The sequence below is a fragment of the Balaenoptera ricei genome, chromosome 6 (genome assembly GCF_028023285.1).
Source record: "Balaenoptera ricei isolate mBalRic1 chromosome 6, mBalRic1.hap2, whole genome shotgun sequence".
Lineage (NCBI taxonomy): Eukaryota > Metazoa > Chordata > Mammalia > Artiodactyla > Balaenopteridae > Balaenoptera > Balaenoptera ricei.
This window is the reverse complement of record NC_082644.1, coordinates 48,146,503-48,165,109: the sequence shown is the minus strand read 5'-3', so window position 1 is coordinate 48,165,109 and position 18,607 is coordinate 48,146,503. Positions and strand designations below refer to the sequence as shown.

General features: G+C 40.2%; 1 long non-coding RNA gene across 3 annotated transcripts in view; it reads right to left on the bottom strand.

The window, feature by feature from the left end:
- The window catches only part of LOC132367784 (uncharacterized), a 1,019,157-nt gene extending 1,002,807 nt beyond the window's left edge, over positions 1-16,350 (bottom strand). For all 3 annotated transcript variants that reach the window (XR_009503855.1, XR_009503857.1, XR_009503856.1), the window contains exon 1: positions 16,269-16,350. This is a non-coding gene — a long non-coding RNA (uncharacterized LOC132367784). The remainder of the gene's footprint in view (positions 1-16,268) is intronic.
- Between the last annotated feature and the right edge of the window lie 2,257 nt (positions 16,351-18,607).

Sequence of the window (18,607 nt, the reverse complement as noted above, 5' to 3'; positions counted from 1 at the left end):
GAAATTAAACAATGATGCTTACTGTTGACACTTCGACATTATTCTGTAAATTCTAGAGACTGAAATACAACAATAAAAGAAATAAGATGGATAATCGCTGGAAAGGTGACAAAAAATTCATTACTTGCAGATGATATAATTTATATTTTTACCCAGAAATCCCAAGCAAATCAACTAAAATCTATTTAAACAAATAACAGTTTAGGAAGATAGCCAAGTAGAAAAAAATGTAGAAAATCAATAGCTTGCCTATATATCAGCAGCAATGAATTAGAATACGTGGTGGAAAATGATCCCATTAGTAATGAAATGACAAATATCAATTTCTTGTAATATACCTAAGAGTTTGCTGTTCTAAGTGCAAGGGCACGTAAGCAGAGTAAGCAGAATCTATTTGATTCCCAAGCCCTCATTAGCACAGTGAGTGCCATGCTTAGGCTGGGCTCAGCTCCAGGAGAGAGCCCCACATGGCCTCGCTCATTTATATGGGGGAGGAGGGGCAGAGAGAAACACCAAGTGTCTTTGCAATGATGTGAGTTAAATGTGTTTTTTTGTTTGTTTGTTTGTTTGTTTTTTAACATCTTTATTGGAGTATAATAGTCAGAAAGAGAAATAAATGTGTTTTGAGAAAGAGCCTTATTATAAAAGACAGAGAGTTGAGGCATCAGGAGCTCAGCCTGGAGATCTTGAAAATCAACACTGTCTCTATCTGCCAGAGATTTTGCTGTCCTACTGTTGAGCCAGCACAGACCTGCTGACAGCTCATAGCAAAGCTACCAGACAGGGGAATGAGGCTGCCTCCAAGGCCACACAAAGGGGACAAACTTTTATCTCTCCTCACAAGTAAAGAGCAAGGCCTCCATTAGGAGAAGAAAAGAATTTTCTGTGAGGTATTACAGAATATTTCAGCAATATTTTTATGCTATTTACTCATTCATTCACTGAAAAATATAGTCTGAGAGTCTACTCTGCTGGCCACTGTCACAAGTGCTAGGCATATGACGGAGAACTCTCAGGGAGCTTATGGTCTAGTGGGAAAGACAGTTAACAAGTAAGCAAATAAATAAATGTATAAGTAAAATTACAATAAACATTAGAGGCGGTGCTAAACAGAGGGCGGAGCTAAAGCATAACCCAGAGGCTGGGACAAGGGAGGTAGGCTGCTTTAGACAGGATGGCCAGGCCAGGAGAGTAAGAGAAGATGACACTTATGGTGGGACTTGATGTATTAGGAAAAGCCTATCATCCAAAGAGCCAGAAAAACAGTATTTCAGGGAGAAGAGACAACATGAGCAAGGCCCTGAGTTCAAAAAGAGCTAGATGTGTTCCAAGAACAGAAAAAAAGGCCAATTGTGTTAGAGATCAGAGGGCAAGAAGAATGAATGGTGCCCGATGAAACTGGAGAAGTAAATGAGTGTGGCCTTGGAGACCACATTAAACGGCTTGGATTACATTTGAAGTGCAATGGGAAGCCATTGATGGGTAATAGAAGATTATGTTATCAGGTTTATGGTTTTAAAAAATTACTTTGGCTCAGCAGGCACTATGGATCAGAGACCATGAAGGACAGTATGATTAGAATACAGGAGAAACATGATCATTGCCTAAAATAAAGTGCCAAAAGTGGAGACAGAGAGACGAAAATAAATTCATGTAATAGCCTGGAAATAGAATCAAAAGGAGTTCTGAAGGATTATATGTGCAAGGTGAAAGAGGAAAAGGAATCAAGGAAGACTCCCAGACTTCTGGCTTGAGCAACACGGGTCTTGGTGAAGTGGCTAAGACTGGACAAGGTAGAGTTTAGGGGAAGGAAGCTCAAGAGTTCAGTTTTGAACATAATAAATTGAAGAAGGCTGTGAGATGTCTACAAGGGCCATCAAGTAGGCAGTCAGGTATAAGAGCCTGAACTCCAAGGAGAGGTTTAAGCTAAAGACATAAGTGGAGCTGTCAGCATATCATAGCATATTAAGCCAGGAAGAGAATGAAATTGCCTAGGACAGTGGTTCCAAACTGAGTCACGCTATTTGCCATATCTGTGTAGCACATCTATGTGCTTTATTTACTTTTTCTAGAAATGTACCAAAATGTTCACTTAAGTACCCACTTTAGTCTCTTTCAAAGCTGTAATATCTGTGAAATCTCCTATTATGATAGTTACATTCCAGTTTAACATGCATCTACAATCAACTTTGATTCTAGCAGGAGAATGCATAATTCAGGAAATACTCACTGAAGAAGAAGAAACGTTGAGAGGGAATATAAGAGAACCTAGGACTGAGTAGAAGAACTTGAATATTTAGAGTTGGGGTAGAGGGGAAAAAAGACCCTGTAAAATGCCTGCAAAGCCTGAGCAGCCAGAGATGTAGGAGGTACACCAGAAGAGTGGGGTGTAATGTGCTACCTAGAGCCCCCTTCAGGGCTGGAGGATTTATTCCTTCCACCTAGGAAATTACCCTCAGCTGGAAAGAGCTACCTTACCAGGGGTCACACCCCCTCCTCAGGGGGCAGCCACATCCAAAGTTGTCCAGAGGCTCTAAAGACCATGCCCCTCACCACAATTCAGGACATCTCTAAAGGGTCTGAGAGCTCTCATGAGGTTGGCCAAAGCCTCTGTGGAGCCCAATATCTCCTTCTGCTCCATCCTGATTCCCTTCCTTCTTCATAGGTAGCAATTCCAGGAGCACCCTTCTGAAGGCTGATTGAGATCAGCCTCAAAGTCAGCTCCCTGGGAAGCCATCCTTCATCGTTCGGTATCTCAGAAGGCAATAGGGAAGCGTGCTTCAAGGCAAAAAAGAAGGATATTGAACAGTCAAATAAAAAGTTATAACATCATTCTTGGTGGGAAGTCTCAATGTTTGCAAAGATAAACATTTTTACCAAATTAATATGGGTATTGTTTGGAAGAGGGAAAAAAAATGATTTTAAGATCCAACAGGAAGTAAAAAAGTGAGAAACATTTTTTAAAATCTTTGAAAAGGAAAAAAATAAGAGAAGATTTCCATTTCTCTAGAATCTAGATATTAAAATACACGGAAGAGCTACAGTAAGTCATATAGAATGGGGTTGATAACAAAATAAAGATAAATAAATGGAAAGCCCAACATGAACTTGAATCAATACACATATAAATACATAAAGATAAGTAAAAATTATTCAGGCAAATGTGAGAGAGTTTTCCAGCAAAGGAATTTATATTTTCAAGACCCGAGAAGTTTGAGAGAGGAAAACAATTCAACAAAAAAATGTTTTATATTTATTATCAAGAGCCTACTTAACCACATAAAAACCATCTAAGGCTGTGCTGTCCAACATGGTAGCCACTAACACCGTGTGCCTATATTGTATTTCAAATATTGTTAGTGTGAATTGAGAGATGCTGCAAGTATAAAATACAGACTAAATTTAAAATTTTTTTCATATTAAAAAGTATGTAAAATACTGCATTAATAATTGTTATATTGATTATGTTTTAAAATCATAATATTTCACTATATTGGGTTAAATATATTCTTAAAATTAATTTCACCCTTTTTTTTTTTTTACTTTTTTAATGTGGCTGCTAAAAAATTTGAAATTACATATATGGCTCACATTTATGGATAATATTATATTTCTTTTTTTTTTTTTTTTTTTTGGCTGTGTTGGGTCTTCATTTCTGTGCGAGGGCTTTCTCTAGTTGCAGCAAGAGGGGGCCACTCTTCATCGCGGTGCGCGGGCCTCTCACTATCGCGGCCTCTCTTGTTGCGGAGCACAGGCTCCAGATGCATAGGCTCAGTAGTTGTGGCTCACGGGCCTAGTTGCTCCGCGGCATGTGGGATCTTCCCAGACCAGTGCTCAAACCCGTGTCCCCTGCATTGGCAGGCAGATTCTCAACCACTGCGCCACCAGGGAAGCCCTTATATTTCTATTGGACAGGGTTGACATGAAAGCTTCAAGCCTGGAAGGGAAATGATTAGCTTTGCATTTTTAAAAGATCTCTCTGGCTTCAGGGTGTCATCATCCAATCTCCTCCCATCCATAAGTGCTTGCTGAGTTCTTTTTTTTTTTTTTTTTTTTGTTAAAGAAATTCACGTTCTTTTATTTATTTATTTATGACTGTGTTGAGTTTTCATTTCTGTGCGAGGGCTTTCTCTAGTTGTGGCAAGTGGGGACCACTCTTCATCGCGGTGCGCGGGCCTCTCACCATCGCGGCCTCTCTTGTTGCGGAGCACAGGCTCCAGACGCGCAGGCTCAGTAATTGTGGCTCACGGGCCCAGTTGCTCCGCGGCATGTGGGATCTTCCCAGACCAGGGCTCGAACCCGTGTCCCCTGCATTGGCAGGCAGATTCTCAACCACTGCACCACCAGGGAAGCCCACTTGCTGAGTTCTTGACCTGTACTTGCTCCTCCCCATCCTCTTTCCATTCCCGTGTAACACTTCCTCCCCTTCACATTATCCTCTTGAGGAAAGGTCTTATCCTAATATACACCAGGCCATTTGCAAAGGATTTCAGGTGTTGCTGTTGTTTAACTGTAGAATGTAAGATTGTATCCCTTTAGGAAAGAAAGGCAAATATGGGGAAGCATGGAAGACAGATACACAATACAGCATGTGACATCACCTCAAGTTGCTGAGTGCAACCTCCCTGTCCGGAAGACCATCACTGCACGATCGTCTTCCCGTGTTGGCCAGTACCTCCCCTGACCCCAAAGGACAACCAACCCCTACAGGCTGGCCAGTACCAAATCAACTCTTCCCTCATCAGCATCTTACTTCTCTACTTCAGCAGTGCTCAGGGCTCCCCAGGAGCTACAGCAATGTCTTGAGTTAGGAGATGTGAGATGTGCCTGTGGAAAGGCCCCACCACCTCCATTAGCTTAGGGTATCTCTAGCGGTTAATTCAGGGAGCTCAAGAGTAACTTTAACCTGACCTTTACCAACTCTGGCCATAGCTTTTCATTGTACATATAAGCCTTGGGGGGTTTCAGGGGTGGCAGTGGCTGACACCTGCCGGCAGTGGTCATGGAAGGTCTAAGTTAACCTCAGGTCTGAAGGACACCAGATAAGATTAAGTCTCTCCTAGATGACTGAGTGATTGTGCAATAAGCTCAAGCTTGGAAAAGCCAATGTATATGAAAACACAGTAACTGACCCCCTAGAACACACTTGATAATTGCTGTTGAATCTGAGTCTGCACTGCCTTCAAGGGTTCATTGCTATTAAAGAGCTTTGATCATTACTAATGCACTGGGAGCTGGAGGGAAGACGCAAAGCAAGGGATCTTCAAAGCCAAGCAAGAGACCAGGGCTACTCTTTGCTAGCTGGGGGTGGCAAATTGAAAAGCCTATCAGAACCAGGCAGGAAATGTAAAGGAATGAAGCAGGCCAACCCTGAGAATGGAAAGTACACTCCCAGTGTTTGTAAGTGAGACCCTACAATTCAATCCATAAGTCTTGTCAGTTTCTAAAGAAGCTGGATGCAGAGATTGGTTTTATATGAAATTACTCACTTTTTAAAAGTTAGCAACAAATTCACTAAATACACATACGCACCAACACATACACACACACATATTCATACATGCACACCACTATGCAGAACCAATGAAACTCACCTGTGGACCCTTACTGGAGCTAGCTGGTCTCTGCATACCTGGGGGCAGACCAGGTAGTGTGGCTTAGCTTTAGATCAGTGATTTCTAACCTGTGGTCTTTAAATCTTTGGCTGCTGTTGCGTTTATGTGTTATGTTTGTTGAAAAGAATTAACCATAAAAAATAAGTAAGCATCAGTTTGATTTTTGATATTAGAACTAAAAAGCCAAGTCAAAGCTGTCAGCAAGAGCAAGAGGCTTCAAGCATAGAGGATGAAAGGCAGAGGAACAAAGACAACGTTAGAAAAACACCTGGTAATAAATGAGACGTATGTACTAGACAGATAAAGAAATTAACCTGTAAACATGTTTTTCTTCCAGTCAGCCCGTTGGGGTTGGCATTTATTTTTTATGTAAACAGTTATCTCTATTGAGATCAGCACACTGGGGCCAGCTAATCTGCATATGACACAAACCAGATCCAAGTTCTGATAAAAGAATGCAACTTGCCACATTGATAGTTCACCAAAAGGGCTCTTCTGATTGAACTCCTGTGTGTGCCTTCTGAAAAAGAGAGGAGAGAGTGGCCCCAGCCTTCCACACCAAGATCTAGCTTCCTCCTGTGCAGTTAGACAGAGAGATGGCAGGGCAGGGGGCAACAGTGCAACATCCTGGGGACTCCGGAGCAACATGAACAGAGTCCAAGCCTTCTACCTTGTTTTCCCCTTGTGCTTCGCTTAATGATGATACTTCTGGCCGTGATAATTAGTCATTCAATATTATTCTCATTGGCTATTATCCCAACCCTCTTGCTGGATATTTAAAATAGGTTTTAACCAGCTTAACAAACTTGTGATTGCCATTAATTTACCTGGCTCTGAATCTGGAGGTGACCACATCAACGTAAAAGGATCTACCCACCAGGTGCCAGTATGTACCAGACACTGGATATCTAGAGATCCAAAAATAATGAGGACACTCCCTTGTCTGGAAGAGCTCACATTCTAGTGGCAGAGTATCCATTTAAGCACGCCAACCGAGAGATTTTCATTGCCCACCTCATTTCTCCCACAGTTGCCATGTCCCTCCAATCAGAACATTCCATGGCACCAAGCCTGGTATTAGTTATATGTTTGTAATTTCCAAGCCCTGAAACCGGAAAGATAGTTAATTTAGGATGTGCCTCCCCACCGTGCCCCGGGAGGTTTCGTTTCCGTAAGGGTACCAAAAAATCCATATTTAAAATAAAAATCCCCTGAAGGGTTTCTTGCGATCACTCTGGCATCCCAATTCTTACCCCTCACTTCACTCCCCATCCCCAAAGCCCTGACTGTTTCTGCTAGTTACTGAACTACCAGCCTCAGGGCCTGAAAATCATAACCATGGTCCTGACACAAAGCTCTGCTCACAAAGACTGTTCAAAGCCATGGAATGCTCTGGCTCTTTCATAATTGTAAGAGATATTGAAATGAAGCACATTCTATTCTCTCCACAGGGAGAGTTTTTCCTTTTTTCCCCTTCTGTTCAAAGACTCCTCCTGGTACCCTGATAGCATAATAATTTGCTTTTCTCTCCTCTTTATGCATGCTTGTGGACACAAACTCCTCTGTTTTTGTCCTACTTCAATAAAAATTATCGACACAAACTTTACAATGAATGGCCCTGATATAACTGATTGTTCTCCCATTGAGTAATAATACTCATAAAAAGAAATGGAAGGCACGAGAAGAATCAGAGAGCGGGCAGAAATTGGAATCGTAGAGGGAAACTGTTTAGCATTTATAACTTCCATAAACTTAACCTTGTATTTGTGTCAGCTACTTTATAGTTTTCCAATTTACTTTTTAATTGAGTCCTTTTTTTAGCCATGTTTGGAAGGTATAACTCTAAGTCGTCTTTCAAAACCGCACCACTTTAGTTCAGTTCAATTGATTGTTCCTTGTATTTATTATTCTTGTGCCTAACATACATCACTTACCATTTGGCCAAGTGCAAATGCAATTTACCATGCATCAAGCCACTTACACAGCAGACGTGCATTAGTTAATATTTTATTTGGAGTGATCTTTTCCATGTTTGCTGTTAGCCTTGATCACTTCCAGCTACCATATTGTTTAAGTTATAAAGACAGAAGGAATGACCCAAGTGAACTGATTTACTTGCCGACTGTATAGTCTAACCATGGGATATGAGGTTGTTGTTAAAGGCACATAAATGTGAGTTAATTGAACCAACTTGGGCCCCAGACTCTCCAAAAATTCTACAGAAATGTGAAAATTGTCGTTTCTGGCTTCCTTTTCAGTGTGGTTTACCAGAACTGCCCTGGAGTTGAAAAATCAAATTCTGGCTCTGCTACCCTCACATTCTGTGACTTTAGGCTCTGTTTTCTGACTTTGCTTTCTGTCTATTGCCTGGTCCTGGAATACCCAGAGACTGCTTCCTAAAGAGAAGTTTCACTGTCTTTTGCCAGAAAGGTGAATCAAGAGAGATTGATCAGTCCACAAGGAGGGGGACTGAGTGAATAGCAAAAAAGGGAGATGTGTGGAGCCAAGAATAGGGAGTCTTTAAAACCCAGGAAAGGGCAGTTCAAGAAACTAGAGGTGGGAGCAGGCAAACAGGAGGCAGATTAATTCAGACATATAGGTCCTTAGCTCTATTTAAAGAGAATAGATATCTGTTGATCTTGAGTATCATGTTTGCCATTCTCAGTGCATTCAGAAAACCAGATGAAAGTTACATGGGAAGGCGTTTTCATTCAGTATTTAGCTGGGAGCAGAAGATGCCTTGATGAAGACAGCAGACACATTTCCTACCCTCCCAGGGCTCACAGTCAAAGACATTTTAAAGGACTATGGAGATGCGAGTTGTCATCATTGTTGTTAGTGCTGTTGAAATGAGATCAGTCCTGATTCCTCCTGCTAGAAAAGACAATTATTTTGAGGTTTTTAAGTAAATGCTACTGAAAGAGGTTTTGTCACTGGGAAGATAGCATCTCATGGTTTTCATGGACTTTAATTCAAGCATTCATTCAGCTCCTAATTCTAACTCTAACCCACTCACTCAGAACATATAATCCTTCAATCAGCTTCTAATTCTTAATGTCTATACAAATTAAAGAAATATATTTAAAACATATATATTTATCTGAAGACAGCTCTGATTTCTATTTATATTGGCAAGTCCCATTTAGACTTATGCATTCTTCCTATATGCCCATAGCACTTTCCACTTGTATCTATGATAGAGGTTGTCTGATTGTATTAATTATTCCTACTACTTCTTTGAGGACAAAACGTATGTCTTAATCGTTTTTGTGTCACTGGCACCAAATGCAACTACCAGGCACCTACCATGTGACAGGCACTGTGGAAACCACTGGAGATACAGAGATATAGAGATGAGTCTTTTCCATAGCTCATAATCAAGTGGGGCAGACATATTTGCAAACAAATAATTGCAATAGTGTATTATGGGTTGCATCATTTAGCATGCTTTAGGCTACAAGTAACAGAAAAGTTCCCTTTCCATCTTTACTTCCCTTTCCAACTTTCCTTCTATTCTCACATTCCTTTCACTTCCCATGGTGAGGCAGAGATGCTGACATCTGAAGAAGCTGGGTGAGGAGAGGGTACGGCATGGAAGCGGCAGAGGGAAGGGGACTGGAGTGCTTGGAAATTGAGCAAATAAGTTAATTGATAGAGCAAATAAGTAAATACACTTAGGATACCAGAAGCCAGGTTTCTCACTGTCTGAGAAGGTATTTTATAAGCATGGAAAAGAGGAGACTAGAAAGAACCTTGAAGTATTAGACTGGGGTTTTAAGCCTCAGTATGAACGTGTAGTGCTCTTAATATACATATTCAGATAAATACGGAAATAGCAGCTGATGTAGATGTGTGAATGCATGTACATGCATACATATATATATATATATATATATATATATATATATACATACATATATACATATATTCCTAACTCTATCCTCTGAGATTGTCTAGATGCAGGGGTACCCTAGAAGCAACGATCACATTGAATACCCAGATGGTGGTTTCTAAATGACATCCTCCACTAGAATCTGGTCATGGGGAAACATCAGGCAGACCCAAATAAGAGTCATACTGTAAAATGAAAGACCTATACTCTTTAAGACTGCTAAGGATGTGAGAGACAGGAAGATTGAAGACCTGTTCCAAACTCAAGGAAACTGATGAGACATGATAACTAAAGGAAAACATGTTCTTGGATAAGATCCTGGGTCGGAAAAGAACAAGAAGCATTACTGCTTCTTGAAGTAGTCAATGTATACTAAAGTTAGATCTTAGTAAGTGCCTCTGAGTTGCTATTTAAAGATTCAAAACTTTGAGACTATTAACTGTTTTTAGCACTTGCAAAAGTCTAGTTAGCTACAAAGTTTTCATTTTTTCTCGAACATTTTGTTGCCTTCACATGGATGAATAGCCAATAAAGGATTTTTAATGGACACATCTGATTGTAAAAAAAAGACTGCTCTGTGAACATTATCCCAAAGCCTCACTGCTAATGACAATAAAATGAGGTTACATTTATATTAACATCCAAATTACAATGGCTTAGCACCACCACCAGCTACACTGCAGCTCAAAGTATACACACCCACTGTTATTTCTGAGTCTATGCTCTCCTTGTTCTAGTTCTTCATCAAGCCTCCAGGCTAGAGTCCCTAGACATGATCTGCTGCAGCTCACAGGACACACAGGAGGTTTGGGAAGTTGTGTTGGTCTCCCTATGTCACTCAAGCCCAAGTCTGGAAGATAACTCTCCCTTGATTCTCAATAGTATCACTGAGACCTAGCTTGAATTTCTTACAAGACACTGGAAGTTTAACCACAAGTGGAGGAAATAACATTACATGTAGTAAGGTATTCCTGCTACTAGATGTGATACTCTGGGGGCCCATGGGCCCCACACTTATGCTCAATGGTATCTCCTAAAGTGTCCCACTGCCTAGCTCCCAACCTGCTCCCAAAAGACTGACTCTTCTTTAGCCTCACCGCTACGTGCTCCATACATTCCCACAACCCAAAGTCCAGGTCCATCTGCCCTGAAGCCCAGAGAGAAACAAGATTTTCCCTCCCTCCAATCCTTGGGCTGACTTCTCAATTTTCCTTTCTGTCTCTGGTTCATCTTTGCCAGGATAGTAGAACTTGCTACAAGAAAAACCCTGATCATAGACTTAACCTATGGCCCCAACAGTTGCAAAAGAATATGCTCTGAAATCTTAGTAAATTCTAGGTTAATATAACTGAAATAATGTGTAGGACATTGTTATGGACTGAATCGTATTCCCCCCCCCCAAAATATTCTTGGCTGGAAAATGTGGCTGTATTTTGGAGAGAGGGTCTTTAAAGAGGTAATTAAGTTGAGTCATTAGGGCAGGTTGTAATCCAATATGACTGGTATCCTTACAAGAAGAGGAAATTTGGATACAGACACATACAGAGGGAAGATGATGTGAAGGGAAAGAGAAGAGATAGACATCGACAAGCCAAGAAGAGAGCCCTGGAACAGATTCTTTCCTCGAGGTCTTCAGAAGGAACCAACCCTGCTAACACCTTGATCTCAGACTTGTAGCCTCCGGAATTGTGAGAAAATATACTTCTGTTGTTTAAGCCACCCAGTCTGTGGTTCTTTGTTACAGCAGCCCTAGCAAGCTAATACAGATGTCGAGTTTGAATTGTGTCAAACTAAGTCCAGCTTCCTTTTGGTCTTTCTTCCACTGGAAGGCAGAAGATAAAACTTTGAGTCTTAGTAATTTCACATTTTTTGCCAATGACTACTAACAGGAAAATGGAATTTTCCACAAAAATAGTTCATAGGCACAAAACATTCTAATGGTAAAATTTATATATATAGAAAAAAAAAAAAGCATTTTCCTAACCCCCTTCCCCTAACCGCCTCCACCAAGAAAATAAAAGCCAGCAAACTCTCCAAGATAGATTCCTGGTTCAACCATAAATAGCCATTTATGTTTGCAGAGAAAATAATAAACTTCTTAGTGTGAAAAAATCTACCTCATGATTTTTCACAAGTACCTTTACAAATGTGTAAAACATAACAAAAGAATGATATGCCCCAAAGAGGAATTCAAATCTCCATCTCATAACAAAGAGAAAAACAGTTGAAAACTTCAAAATGAAAACTATGCTCACATTCGACACACCAAGAAAGAACTGAAGTTGATTCAGGGCACTCTCTCTCTCATTCCATGGTGTGTGAGTTGTATCCAAATTACTGATGAATGAAATAAATGGAATGAGATGGAAAAGGAGGGTATTTATTTCATTCTCTGCTAAGAGAGTGAAGCTGCCCACGATCAGAGCCCAGCTTCCCTGAGGACCACCCTATTTCTCTCCATCCTAATTCATCCTTTTTCCTCGTGCCTTCCTCCTTATCTCAGTTTGCATTTCTTCTGTTTACTGAGTCCCCCACATCTTTCCCATTTCTTTCCTCTAGCTTTCATCACTGCCTTTTCCTTCCCTGCTGCTATATGGATGACATACCTCTGTTTGGAGTTGGAATGCTCTGTTTCTTGGATTCAAAATGACAGAAAAGCCATCAACACCTAGAGCAGCAATGAGAGCGGCAGTGTGGTAGGTAGACCAATGGTGGCAAACGAGGTCATTTTAGGGAGTCCACAAATGAATTTTTAAATTTAATGGAGTTTTAAATTTAACTGTACATTAGAAAAACTAGAACTGGCACATCAAATCTTTAAATCCTGACGTAAATGAGCGGATGGCGGAAGAATTTTGAGGCTTAAGAGAGTTTTCCAGGTGACCCTGAAATCAAACCACATTAGATTTTACGAACCTAAGTGCTTTCCCTGACACATTTAACAACTGAAATAGTGCAGGTCTCCTTCCCATAAAGTCTCAGAGCACCGTGTACCTCTCCTTTACAGCACTTAGCCCAATTATAACCCATTCTTTGTGTAACTGTCAAATGGTCATCTTTACTACCAGAATGTTCACTCTGAAATCGGTCCCATGACTGCTTGTTTCCTACGGTATCCTTTGATCTCAGCACATTCTTTGGTATATATTAGCATTCCTTAAGTGTTTCTAGAATAAATGCATGAAGAAATAAATGAATAAATAAAGCTGGCTCTAATTTGATGATGTAGCCATCACTTTCCTAAGAAGATTTCTAAGCAAAAGAAGGAAAGCAAAATCTAAGAATTCGGCCCATCAGAAAATGAGTGGGTTAAGTGCATAGTGCAGGGAAAAGAACAGTGGGCTCAGAGTTGCAAGACCACAGTCTGAGCCTTAACTCTACCAATAACTAACTGGTTGAGTGAGCTCTTTTTTATCTCCCAAGTCATTCCACCTCTACTGACCTTGTTTCCCATGTGCAGAATGAATAAATGTTCTCTAAGACATGTTCCTATTTGGGTGCTATGCAATCAAGTCAAAATAGTTCAAGAAGAGGATCCTTAAGACTGTGCCTTTCTTTTCCTCTTCCTGTGTATGTACGTGTTCAACGACTATTATTTAGGATTAAAGCTTCAATAAAACAATGCTCTCATGAGCGGAGAAGATGTCAAACATCTGGCTAACCAAAAAAAAAAAAAAACCTCTAAAATCCTATGGGTTCTGCTGGTGGGAATATACATGAAGCAGCCACTGTGGAAAACAGTTTGATCCTTCCTCAAAAAGTTAAACATAGAATTAATCAGCATATGACCCAGCAATTCCACTCCTATGCATATACCCAAAAGAATTGAAAGCCAGTGTGCAAACAAAAACTTGTACATGAATGTTCATGGTAGCGTTATTCACAATTGCCAAATGAGGAAACAATCCAAATGATGAATGGATAAACAAAATGTGGTTATATCCATACAATGGCATATTATTCAGTCATAAAAAGAGATAAAGTACTGATACATGCTAAAACATGGATGGATGAACCTCCGAAACATGCTAAGTGAAAATAGCAACACACACAAGGTCACATGTATGATTCCATTTATATAGGATATCCAGAATAGCTAAATCTGTAGAGACAGAAAGCAGATTAGTAAGAAGGACAGAATGAGGAGTGACTGCTTTACTGGATACAGGGTTTCCTTTTGGGGTGATGAAAATGTTTTAAAACTAAATGGAGGTGATGGTTGTGTAACATTGTGAAGGTATTAAATGCCACTGAATCATATATTTTTTTAATACGATAAGCCATTTATTTACTTATTTGTTTGTTTGTTTGTTTGTTTGTCATGTCATGCAGCATGTGGGATCTTACTTCCCTGACCAGGGATCAAACCCGTGGCCCCTGCATTGGGATCACGAAGTCTTAACCACTGGACCACCAGGGAAGTCCCTGAACTATATACTTTAAATGGTTAATTTTATATTAGATTAATTTTACCTCAATTTTTAAAAGCCTATGTATTCTATTTTATAAAAATATACAGTCATGTTTTCAAAAACAGTCACTCAATATCAAATAAAATCTTTTATAAATCTATGAAAATTGATGGTAAGAATTTTAGGCAGGAATAAACAATCTGCCACCCATGACTGTAACATTCTGAGCTTTAAGATATGGACCTTGATATCATTACAGCCACCAAAATCTAAAATTATTCAAGCCTACTACTGATAATACCTATCATGTACTCACATGCATGAATTTAGAAAACCCTTCCAGAGTTGAATAATTTCCATCAACCCTCCTCCATGAATTACAAATGTTATATTCTATGAATGTGACTAATACAGATATATTAAAAACTAAGTTAAAATGATCCAAGAAACCCCTTACTTCCTTCACAAACAGAATATATAAATAGTTCAAAACTCCATATTGGTCCCATATTCCTCTATTTGGACACACAAGGGATCTACATGCCAAGCTGTAAAAAAGTACACGTAGTTTAAAAACTCCAAACTTAGACACGCTATGCCTCTGACTGTGAAAGAGTTTTGCTTAAAAATAGTAGCATACTATTTTTAAGAGCTCTCTCCCATTCTCCTTCCCTTTGACATTGCCACACAATTCTCCTAGGAGCAGAGCTGCCATGATTTCCACATGCCAAGAAACCACACTGGTGTGTAGAGATAGGCATCCAACAACAGGCTCACTACCAGTTTACCAAGCACATCTGCCTATGACCTTCAAGACCAATATCAAATGCAAACTTCACACTTTATAGAAATTGAACACAATTGAACACAAATCCTCTTTTGAAACTTGTTTTCTTTTAATAAATTTATTTATTTATTTTTGGCTGCGTTAGGTCTTCGTTTCTGTACGCGGGCTATCTCTAGTTGCAGAGAGTGGGGACTACTCTTTGTTGCGGTGTGCAGGTTTCTTATTGTGGTGGCTTCTCTTGTTGTGGAGCACGGGCTCTAGGCGTGTGGGCTTCAGTAGTTGTGGCACGTGGGCTCAGTAGTTGTGGCTCACAGGCTCTAGAGTGTGGGCTCAGTAGTTGTGGCGTACTGGCTTAGTTGCTCTGTGGTATGTGGGATCTTCCAGGACCAGGGATCGAACCCGTGTTCCCTGCATTGGCAGGCGGATTCTTAACCACTGCACCACCAGGGAAGTCCTGAAACTTGTTTTCTAAATGTTTGGTAAAATGACTTATTTGATCAGCTTGAGAATGTTTTTGGAAACAGCATCGATATTTTGCCACATGACACATAATGTCACAATGTGGTACTTAAAGCATCAGTTCATGAAATACCTGTTAAAGAATAGCACCTGTATTATACTCCATATGTTTTTTTTTTTCTCTTCCCCCTTGCTTTCTTTTTTTTTTCTTTCTACAAAAGCAATGCACGTTCATGTCAGAAATTTTGGAGAAAATAGAAACGTGGAAAAAGGAAATATCACTCAGAGTCCCACAGTCCAAATGTATCGCTATTAACATTTTAACCACTAATTTCTAATCTATATCTAATGATTTAGGAAAGTTTTGATATGCATTTTTCATTTTACTGTCTTTCTCTGCAACTGAGGTTAGTTTTCTTGGGTAATAAATCAGAAGTGTTTTCATTATTGGACACAGAGTTTATGTTAAATGCTCAATAAAATATTTTTGGAATAGTTCAGGCCCTTTAGAGAAAAACAGCCTCTATCTTATAATCACCTCTTTGTAAATCCCAGCTTATATGTCACCTCCACGGGGAAACCTTCTTAATTCTCCAGATCAGGTTAGGCCCCCACTTATATGCTCCCATAGTATCCTTTGCTTTTCCCTCATAGCATATACCACAGTTAACCGTCTGGATCGTTATCAGCTGTTTTCCCCAACTAGAGCATAGGCACCCAGAAGAAAGTCACCAAGTCTGTCTTATTCTTTGCTATTCTCCAAAAATTAAGTGAGTTTTATTATGTAAAAGATATTTAGCTAATAGTGGATGGATGGATGGATGGATGGATGGATGGATGGATGGACGGACGGACGGACGAATGGACAGATGGATGAATAGAAGGACGGATGAATTAATGAACCAAGGAACAAACTTTCTTAGGGATGCAATCTGGGACCATGACTGACTGAAGAGATGAAACTTGTGTGGCAATGTAGTTGCATGAATAAGAGCTGAGTTTATACTGGAATGAGTTTATACCTCTTTGATCCTCCTTTTCAGACACCAGGATCCTGACGCAAGACCCCTGTTTAGTGTAGAGACCTTGCCCAGGGAACATACCTGCTGTGATACGTGAAGCAATGGGACTTCAGTTCTGAACAAGATGGAGTCACAGGAACTGGATTTCCTTTCCACCTGAAACAACTACAAGAAAAAGACAAAGTATGATTTTCAGACATTGGACAGGCAGCATGAGACAGTGATTCCTGAGACAGGGAAACTTGTGCAGTGAGCCCTATGAATGCCCCATCTTATTGCCTCCAGAGAGTTTTCAGGCTACAGTTGAGGAAGGGAGAACAATGCAAGAGGCACTGATGTTCTCCCTGAATTTTTTCATTCACAACCTCCAGAGTTGCCCAGGTGAAATTAAAAACTGGCCCCTGCACATGGAGGGTAAGATAAAAAACCAAAGAAAGAGGCAGACCACTTCAGATTGGTAGATGGCAGTTTTAATAAGCAAATGAACTTACATATGACACTTGTCTTGGGAGGCTGCAAGGCGAATAGATCTCCACACAGCTCTCCAGAATCTTAAGAGTTTACATAGAGGCCTTAAAGGGCCTTAAAGTCACTACATGGTCTAGACTGTCTCAACAAGACAGGGCTCTCCCAAGACTGCATCTTTGAAGTGGCTCCTAGCACAGGACCAGTGCATGGACCATACATTCCAAGGACAAGGGAGGGGATGGGGCGTCTCAGACTGCCTGGGTCCAGCTTGCAGATAAACGGGCAGTCATGTCCTCTCGATGACCTCCTCCCACAGAGTTGAAGGGATGGAGCTTGTTGTCTTGAAAAGTCACGACAGCCAATGTTCACAGGGCAGAATACCAGAGAAGAGAGGAATACACAGAGAGAGAACTCCAGAGATATCTGCAAAGGGTCCCCATCAAGTCTTCAGCTGAGTCCATGCGAGTGAAGAAATTACCTGAGGCCATGGGAAGAATCACCTGGAGGGAGTAGAGGGAACAATCCAGAGCGCTCACACAGGACTAGGAATCATTCCTATCCTCACAGGTCAAGGTGGAAAATCTTCATAATTCATGGGCAGTGGGTAGACTATTCAGAAGGGTAGTGACTCAGTAGTGACAGAAAAATAGCCCTAAGTCTACAGGGTGCTCTAGTCCCACCATACCCAAAAGGTTCAAACCATTCAAGTAACTGTGTACTGTAACAAAGCTCAATAATATTTACAAGAATACAAAAATATCCAGCACCCAACAATGTAAAATTCACAGTAGCCAGCTTCTAATAAAAAATTATTAGGTATGGAAAGAAGCAGGAATATATGACCCAAAATGAGGAGAAAATAGCAACGGGAGAGACAGTATCTGAGGGAGGAACCAATGTGAAATCCTGGCAGACCATCTAACACTACCAGTAGAGAGAAAATATGGTATTAAACACTAGAACAAACATCCAGATTTGCAAACCACCTCCACCATTTCTTAGGAAAATCTGACTCAAAAACCCATTTTTACAATGACTAGTCCCTCTTCTCTTTACTTATCCTCTTATAAGGACTGAAAGAATTGAGAGAATGTTTAAATAAAGGCAACCGTAGATTTTCTATTTTGGATGTCCACACCATCAGCACCTCTAAGGCTTCTCAAGAACACAAAAACAAGCAACTCCCACCACTTGAAAAGAAGAGACTGATATTTTGAAAGAAATGCTACAGTCTAATCAGTATTTGCTTCCAAAGCTTCCGCCTATCAGTCCTGAATTTTGGACTCTTTTTTCTTTGCCAGCAGTTTTCATAACATGATTCAAAGAGGATGGATTTTTCATCAATTAAGTGACATATCACATTGCCCTAACATGTCATAAATTTCAAGGATTTCTCAATATCTTGTCATGATGAACCCAAATTTAGCAATATTATCAGACTTTGGCTCTACATATCAAGATACTTAATGTTTGTGCCAATAACTGAAATTTATCGTTTCTTGAACTTAATGGACCCAGTGCCATTGCTTCTTTCAGATTGTTTCAGCAGGGACTAGACTTTTTGAAGTCAATAAACCATTTCCTCTCTTGAAAATGAACTCCAACTGTTCTCTCTTAGGTTGCTTTCATGGCCAAACTATTGTTCCTCAGCTCTTGCAATGTGCTTTTTGGAAAGGGAATATTTTTTGGATTTTACTCACTGAGCACTAATTGAGTCTCTGAAGGGGTCCTAAGTGTGATAAAAGAATTACTAAAGCTATGAGTCCCAAAATAAGGACACAGTGACAAAAATACTCCTTGGCTAAATGAAAGATGCCATACAAATATGTAGTGTCTATTAATATACCACTCTTTTGGGGGACAGTCGGTCCAAGAATTTGGTCAAAGGAAATCATGTCTTTGATACTTGGCTGCTATCCAACCCAGTTGAAAAGTCATTACAATCATGGCAG